General features: G+C 53.8%; 1 protein-coding gene across 2 annotated transcripts in view; it reads left to right on the top strand.

Annotated features, from left to right (window-relative positions):
- Positions 1–2,580: 2,580 nt before the first annotated feature.
- NLRC3 (NLR family CARD domain containing 3) overlaps positions 2,581–7,769 on the top strand; it is a 43,010-nt gene continuing 37,821 nt past the window's right edge. The window contains exon 1 of one of the 2 annotated variants that reach the window (XM_075899081.1): positions 2,581–3,098. The gene's annotated coding sequence lies outside the window, so the exon portion shown is untranslated. Of the gene's footprint in view, positions 3,099–3,125; positions 5,196–7,769 lie in introns of those variants that run through there. The other variant, XM_075899082.1, reaches the window with a different exon arrangement.

Below are 7,769 nucleotides of genomic sequence, written 5' to 3'. Positions count from 1 at the left end.
CCACCTGGTCATCCAGGAACTGGCGCAATAAGGAGTCTTTCTTTCACGGGGCCGCGTGAGGCTTCCTTAGGGTTTGGGTGTGACGCTCCTGGAAATCTTCTGATGAAAGGCATCAGCGGAGGAAAAAAAAGGGAGTGCCAGAGGAGAACCACGTCTTGTGCGGGGCTCAAAGTCCCTTCCTGGTCTCTTACGGGAAGGACCAAGAGACACAAACCCCCAGGCTTTTGGGAGCGAGTTTCTGCTGAATATCCCCGGCCACTGCCGATGGCCGCGCTGTGTGTCAGCCGCCCCAGATCTGCCTGGCCAGGCTGGGCATGCGTCAGCAATGCAGTGAGCTGCGGAGAGTTAAACTGAGCCGATCCGGCGAGCACGGGGGAGGGCAGTCCGAGGGGACTGGCATGGGGAGCAGCAGCAGCCTGACGTGGCAGTTAGTTTCTGTGCATCCATGGGGTGACTGGCACCGTTCTTTGGCCTGGTCTATATGACAGAGCAGCCCTGCTGATGAGGGGACATAAAAGGGGGCAGGTGCCCGGGGGCTCGGTGATTTAAAGGCCTGGGTGTCTACGTCACGGCTGGAGCGCTGGGACCTTTACATCGCTGCCAAAGCTGAAGGGCTGGGGGAGGCCAACCTCCAGCCCTGCCTCTTCCAGGGGCCTGGAGCCAGCTTCCCCCAACCTTGCCCAGGGCCCGGTGAAGTCTGTTGGCAGCCTGCACCGACCTATCTCTGAACGTAGCGGTGCCGTAGCGGGGGGGTCTGCTCTGCGCCCGGGGTCCCCCTGCGCTGGGATGGGAGATTCTCACTGACTCCCCCAAACGTGGATTAACCCAGACACCCAGGCTCAGCCCCCCAGGGAGAGACAAAGGGAGGAGGGCGGAGACCAGCACCTGGCTGGGGGGCAGGGCTGGAAGAGAGTTTTAGTTTCTGGCTGGTATCATGGAGGAAGCAGCCTAGGCAAGGGGCTGGGAGTTAGGGGCCCAGGCTCCCCCATCTCACGGGGGCTGAGGCATCCTAGGCCTGCCCTGTAACTGGATGACATCTGTGCTGTGCTGTATCCTGGTGGAGCAATAAACTCCCGCTATTCTACTGGCTGGTGGAGTCTGTTTGTGCCATTGCGGGGGTGCAGGAGGCGGGGGAACCCCGACGTGCCGTCACAGTAACCCCCACGGATATCACCCGCCTGCTAGGTCGATGTGGTTGGCTCGGCGCAGTTGTCAACCAGAACTGAAAAGAAGCAATCTCTGGCTATCCAGTCCCAACCTTCGCAGGATTCTGCTCTGCACCAAACTGACCTGCCGAGGGCACCTGGAAAGAAGCAGATCTAGCAGCAAACGCATCCTCAGCCTGCCGTTACCCACCTCGCAGAAATCACCGTCCACATGGAATGTCCCTGCCCCCAATTCATTCAAATGAACGTTTGTGACCCTGATCCAGAGCGTTTAACGTTGCTCTGGAAAACCAGTGTGGTGGAGCCGCCTGGGGATTATTTCCCCAGGACATTTGACCAGCTTTGCTCCATTTTCACGTAAGACGATTTTCCAAAGTGCCAACCCTGCAAATGCATCCTGGACGCTGGACGTGACACTTCCATCGAAAGCAGCGGTGGGCAACTTCTGGGAGCCCATCGGGCTCTCGGTGCGGCCCCTGAGACGTGTTATTTTCCGTTGCTCACACGCAGGGTGGCCAGATTCCACTGGTTTCCTTCTGCTTCGTTTTTTTCCTATCGGTGTCACTAAAGTGACATGCACGTAGAGCCAGGGCCAACTGTGAGTCATGTGCTCTCTCTGCGTCCAATCACAGCGCTGCTACGGGTCAATCAGCACAGCCCACACATTCCAGGCAGGCCAGCGCAGGGAGCAAACTGCCCTCGCCCGGGAGACTGTCTTGTTTGGGACAATCTTGCAACCCCAGAGATGAAGGAGGCTGCGCGTGCGGCCCCCTTACTAGCCCAGGTTGCCCAGGGCTGGTCAAGCAAAGAAAAGAAACCGGGCCTGGCTACAAGAGGCTGATCGAAACCCTGTATCTGAAAGAGCAGAGAAGAGATGGCAGCTTGCTCAACAGCCCTGCTCCTCCAGACAAGTGGGAGCGACCTGTGACCAGGGCGATGGTGACGGGCTCTCTGAAGGTTTGCCAGGGACAGTATTTGTTGATGAGCATTTCAGCAACCGGTTCAATGCCAAAAGTACAGTGCTAGAGTAACACTCCCCGTAGCCAGGGACACGATTGTGGCTTGTTCCTGCCCCTTTCTGGTCTCCATGTCTTCGTCAGAATTGTTTAATTTTCTGATAAAAAATACCATCCCGGTTTGCGTCGGTAGCAACGGCAGGGCCAACGTGCGATCATTTTGGGTTCCATTTTGTTTCCAGAGATTTCTCCTCCATTTTAACCTAAGTTCTGAAATCTCAGCACTTTTGGGCTCTGACGGGGGCTGCAGCGAGGGAACATTTGCTCTGGTTTTCAAACTGCTCCGATCGCAGGTGGACATCTCTGAGGGAGACACGGCCACCATGAGAGGACCTGGGTCTGGCCGTCACCATGGCTTGGCTCCTGGAGAAGAGGTGCGGGGGGTGGGCGTTTCTCAGCGCTGGAAAAGGACTCGCATGGCTGTTGTCTGGTTGTGGGCCACAGGTTTGCTATGCTGGCATGTACTTGCATGTACTGTAGTCTGGCAGCTTTTGAAACTGACAGGAAGGAAGACCAAGCCAGACGCACAGCACAGGAAGAGGTGAGGAGTAAAACTGAAAGAGAGAAAGAAAGCTGCTCAGCTGGAACTGCGAGCGCGAGGCGAGGGAGGGAGCCGAGTAACGGCGCACGGCCGAGAGTGGCTCTTGCATTGGCATCACTGTGGCATAGGAAGAACCCGGCTTTCCCTACCGCCCGCTGAGTCCTCTGAAAAACTCTCGCGAGGCCCTGCAGGTGCGGCGGAGGCGCCCTCGGAAATGGAGGCAAGCCTCCTGCACTTGCTTTGGTGAACTTGGACTTCCTGGCAAAGGCGCTCAAGGTGCCATGATGGGCTTGGCTGAGAGAGCGCCTCGGAGCTGATGGGCAAGCTTGGATATTGAAGCGATTGCTGGGTGTGGGGAAGGCTGCAGCAGGCTGGGTAAGTTCGGGAGGCTTCCCTCGGAGCCCTTTTCCTTCCTGGGGTTGATGGAAAGGGGAAGGTTGGCAGGGGATAGGAGACGGGCGGAGGCTGTGGGCACTGTGACCCCGTAGCCCATATGGACTGTCTAACTGCCGTGCCCTGGGGGAATTGCCCGGGCGTGGGTTGAATGTCACGGCTGAGGTGACACAAAGCGCCATCCTGGTGTGGGAGGCTGGCTCAGGTCTGAGATCTGTTGCTCTGGCTGGCCTGGACGGGGTGGAGCGGCCTCAGAAAGTTACAGCCCCACTGACCTAGGACTTGTAGTGTCTGTAGCATGGACAGAAACTAAATGGCGGGCAAGGCCTGAGCGAACCTTGACAGGCCAGGCCAGCCCCCAGTGTCACTCGGCCCTACCTGCGCCATTTCGTGTCTGTGGAGTTACAGATGGAGCCCGAATTGTTTTATCTGAGCTCCCGGTTTTGTAAATCGCCGCCAAGTGCCTACGATTTGGCCGCCCAGAGCCCGTATTGTAAGGTCCCTTGGATCATTTCGTCCTGCTCATCTGATCAGTAAGGGAAACCCCAGTAACAAGGAAGGAAACCGGCCTCTCCGGTACGGCGCTCAAGTCCCAAGCTGACGGCCCCCGCCTCTCGCAGCCGTTCGAACCCTTCTGTGGTTTGGTACATTGAGGCGCGTAAGCGGCAGACGGAGTTCCTTTTCAAAAACAGTCCAAAATGCTTTCCTGTGCTGCAGCCCCAGAGCTGCTGAAATGTTTAACGCACCAGTAACCCTACCATGTGCTTTGGTAGGGCCTTCCCACCCGCAGGGTCCTGGGACACTTTCCATGTAACCGTAGACCTAGGAATCAGGACCAAAAATGCTGAGGACATTAGAGAGGAACAGGGCAGCTGTTTGCCTGCTCCCAGTGATGCAGCACAGCAGTTGAGGGCATGAAGTCAATGCTGAACCCCTGCGCGGGGATTGAGGTATGAAGTTGCTCCTGCTGGAATCTACCTAGGGCACCAGTGTCAGAGAATGGCTCAGGCATGAGATTCGGACAGGCATGTGCATGTCTCTTACTGAGAGCATCACGGGGTCTTTAAAGATCCCAAGCGACCTTGTACTGGGGTGGGGGTGTTGGTTCGTTAGTGCCACCTCCTCGTGGCAACACTTGGGTATTCCGGTGTCCCAAGCACAGAATTGTCCCTGGTTCTAAACCCACGTCCCTTGTGGGAATCCTTGGAGCTCCGACACAAGGACGTCTCCTCAGAAGCCACCTGGCGAGCTTCCTCCTTGAGAAGTTGTAATTGGCCTGCTGAGCTGTGGCTGCCAACAGGCTCTGGCTAATTGAAATGCCCGGAAAGGAGCTGACAGGCCATTACCATGGGTGGCCCAGCTGGTTGCCGTGACAGTTCCGTATTAATATGTCCCCACATCATTTTCCGGGGGGCAGACAGCTGGGATGTGGCTGACAGACGGGCTGACTCGCGTTGCGTGCGGAACGTTCGGCAGAGTTCGCCTGCAAGCACGGGAGAAAAGTGCAGGACAGATGAGGCGGAAAGTAGATTTGCCACTAAATTAAATGCTTTTTGCAGAGCTTTGGCCTAGGGCCAGCAGCCGCTAACTCAGTAAATCCACAGTTTGAACACTCACGATTATTTGTGCTGTAAACGCAGAAGCCCGTAGCTTTCCCTCCGAGGTGAGCCTCTGTTTCCTATTTGGAATGAGCCATAGACTACAGCCTGATTTCCCTGAGTAGATTTGTTCTTTGCATGAACGGTTTTCAGCCTCCGGGTTGTTCGGGAACCGTTCTCCTCCAGTGCTTGCCCTTTGCTCTTTCTGTGGTGTGATCGGGCACCTCAGTCCAATGACGGGAGTTCCGCTCACTGACCGGATGAAACGGGAGTAGCAATCCGTGCGCATGGCGGGACACGACTTTGGGAAGAATAGTCATCCCTGGAAAGCTTGTGAACCTTTTGGACTCACGACCATTTTCACCAGGGCCCATGTAGTGTCCAAATCCTCAGGGCTGAGGAGAATAGGAACCTACGAACAGCAGCAGAGCTCAGCCCAGAGGGCCACGGAAACCGCCGGCTCCCCTGTGCGTTAATGGAGGTGAGCGTGGGGTAGTGTTTGCTGAAGGGGGGGACCCATCCTCGTGCGAGGGGCTGGCTTCTCCCCACACAGAGCTGGCCTCTGCCTTCTCCTCTGCGGTTCTCCACACCCCGCGCCCCCAACCCAGGGCCTCCAACCACACCCCGCGCCCTGCCTAGCGCTAGCTCCTCGGCGGGATCGGTCGGACCGAGCCCAGTGTCCGGGGGACTCCCAGGCATCTGAGTTTGTCTCCTCTGTAACAAAATACAGGACTATGTAGCACTTTAAAGACTAACAAGATGGTTTATTAGATGATGAGCTTTCGTGGGCCAGACCCACTTCCTCAGATCAAATAGTGGAAGAAAGTAGTCACAACCATATATACCAAAGGATACAATTAAAAAAATGAACACATATCAAAAGGACAAATCACATTGCAGAACAGGAGGGGGATGCGGGGGGGGGGGGGGGGGAGGAAGGAAGGTAAGTGTCTGTGAATTGATGATATTAGAGGTAGGGAGAGTGGGATGTTTGTGAGTCAATGGTATTAGAGGTGATAATTGGGGAAACTGTCTTGGTAATGGGTGAGATAGTTCAAATGTTTGTTAAGTCCTTGTTGGCAAGTGTCGAATTTTAACATGAATGACAGTTCAGAGGATTCCCTTTCAAGTGCAGATGTAAAAGGTCTTTGTAGCAGAATGCAGGTGGTCAAGTCATTGAGAGAGTGTCCTTTCTGGTTAAAATGGCAAGAAACTGTTTTCTCTTTGTGATCTTGTCTGATATCTGTTTTGTGGGCATTAATCCTTTGGCGAAGTGTCTGAGATGTTTGTCCAATGTACATAGCATTTATAAATCTCAACTACCCACCCAGAGAAATAAAAAAGCAAATTGAAAGAGCCAGACGAATACCTAGAAACATCTACTTCAAGACAGACCCAAGAAAACCAACAATAGAACACCACTTGTCATCACCTACAACCCCCAACTTAAACCTGTCCAACACATTATCAATAAACTACAGCCTATATTGGAACAGGATACCATACTCAAAGAGGCTCTGGGAGACAGACCCATAGTCTCCTATAGACAACCACCTAACCTCAAGATGATTCTTACCAACCACCACAGGACATACCACACTAATACCAACCCTGGTACCTTCCCTTGCAACAAACCCCGTTGCCAGCTTTGTCCACATATTCATTCTGCTGATACCATTATTGGACCTAACCAAGTGAGTTATAAGATCAAGAACACATATTCCTGCGCATCCAGAAATATAATCTATGCTATCATGTGCCAAAAGTGTCCGTCTGCTATGTATATTGGACAAACATCTCAGACACTTCGCCAAAGGATTAATGCCCACAAAACATATCAGACAAGATCACAAAGAGAAAACAGTTTCTTGCCATTTTAACCAGAAAGGACACTCTCTAAATGACTTAGCCACCTGCATTCTGCTACAAAGACCTTTTACATCTGCACTTGAAAGGGAATCCTCTGAACTGTCATTCATGTTAAAATTCGACACTTGCCAACAAGGACTTAACAAACATTTGAACTATCTCACCCATTACCAAGACAGTTTCCCCAATTATCACCTCTAATACCATTAACTCACAAACATCCCACTCTCCCTACCTCTAATATCATCAATTCACAGACACTTACCTTCCTTCCTCCCCCCTCCCCCGCATCCCCCTCCTGTTCTGCAATGTGATTTGTCCTTTTCATATGTGTTCATTTTTTTAATTGTATCCTGTGGTATATATGGTTGTGACTACTTTCTTCCACTATTTGATCTGAGGAAGTGGGTCTGGCCCACGAAAGCTCATCATCTAATAAACCATCTTGTTAGTCTTTAAAGTGATACATAGTCCTGTATTTTGTTTCAGCTACACCAGACTAACACGGCTACATCTCTATCACTGTCTCCTCTGTGTGAGTCTGAGTCCCGCCTGCTCCGGGTGCCCCAACTCCTTTCCCTCACTGGCTTGCAGTTTCCTGCCGTCAGGCTGCCCTGGAGCGTTGGCCTCTCCCCATTGGCCCTGGGCATTGTCTGTCCCCTCCAGAGCCTCTCTTTTGGAGCCCGTCGCCCTCTCCGGCGGGAAGTTCCATAAAGCAGCAGCCGTTTGGGAAGCCCAGGGACGCAAGGGCTCCAGGGAGCCACTGAAAGAGCCGGGGAAGCCCCACAACAAGCAGCCCGGAGAATCGGAAGCCAAACCCGTGTGAAGCAAGCAGAAGTGGGCTTGTCATAAGCCACATTGGCAGCTTTCCTGGGTCAAAAGTGTTCAGCATCCAATCAAGGCCCAGAAACAAGACCACATGACTTAAGTGACCAGACACACCCCCTGCGTAGGGTTTGGGCAGGATGGTCCCTACATCTAGGGGCTGGTCCCAAGTTCCTCAGCCCCGCGAGCTGGGCCTGGCAGGAGAAGGTGCCCTGGGTCTGAAGGTGCCCTGGCCTCCCGTCTTCTGAGCGATTCTTCAGGGAACCCCCAGTCCTCCTGCTTCGGAGGCAGGCGAGCAGCCGGCCTGTGTTTTGCAGATAAGTCACCAGCAAGGTTGCACAAGGTCATTTCTAGCAGAGGC

Source organism: Pelodiscus sinensis, chromosome 16 (assembly GCF_049634645.1).
Source record: "Pelodiscus sinensis isolate JC-2024 chromosome 16, ASM4963464v1, whole genome shotgun sequence".
Classification (NCBI taxonomy): Eukaryota; Metazoa; Chordata; order Testudines; family Trionychidae; genus Pelodiscus; species Pelodiscus sinensis.
The sequence above is the reverse complement of the archived record's forward strand: the minus strand, read 5'-3'. Positions and strand labels throughout refer to the sequence as shown.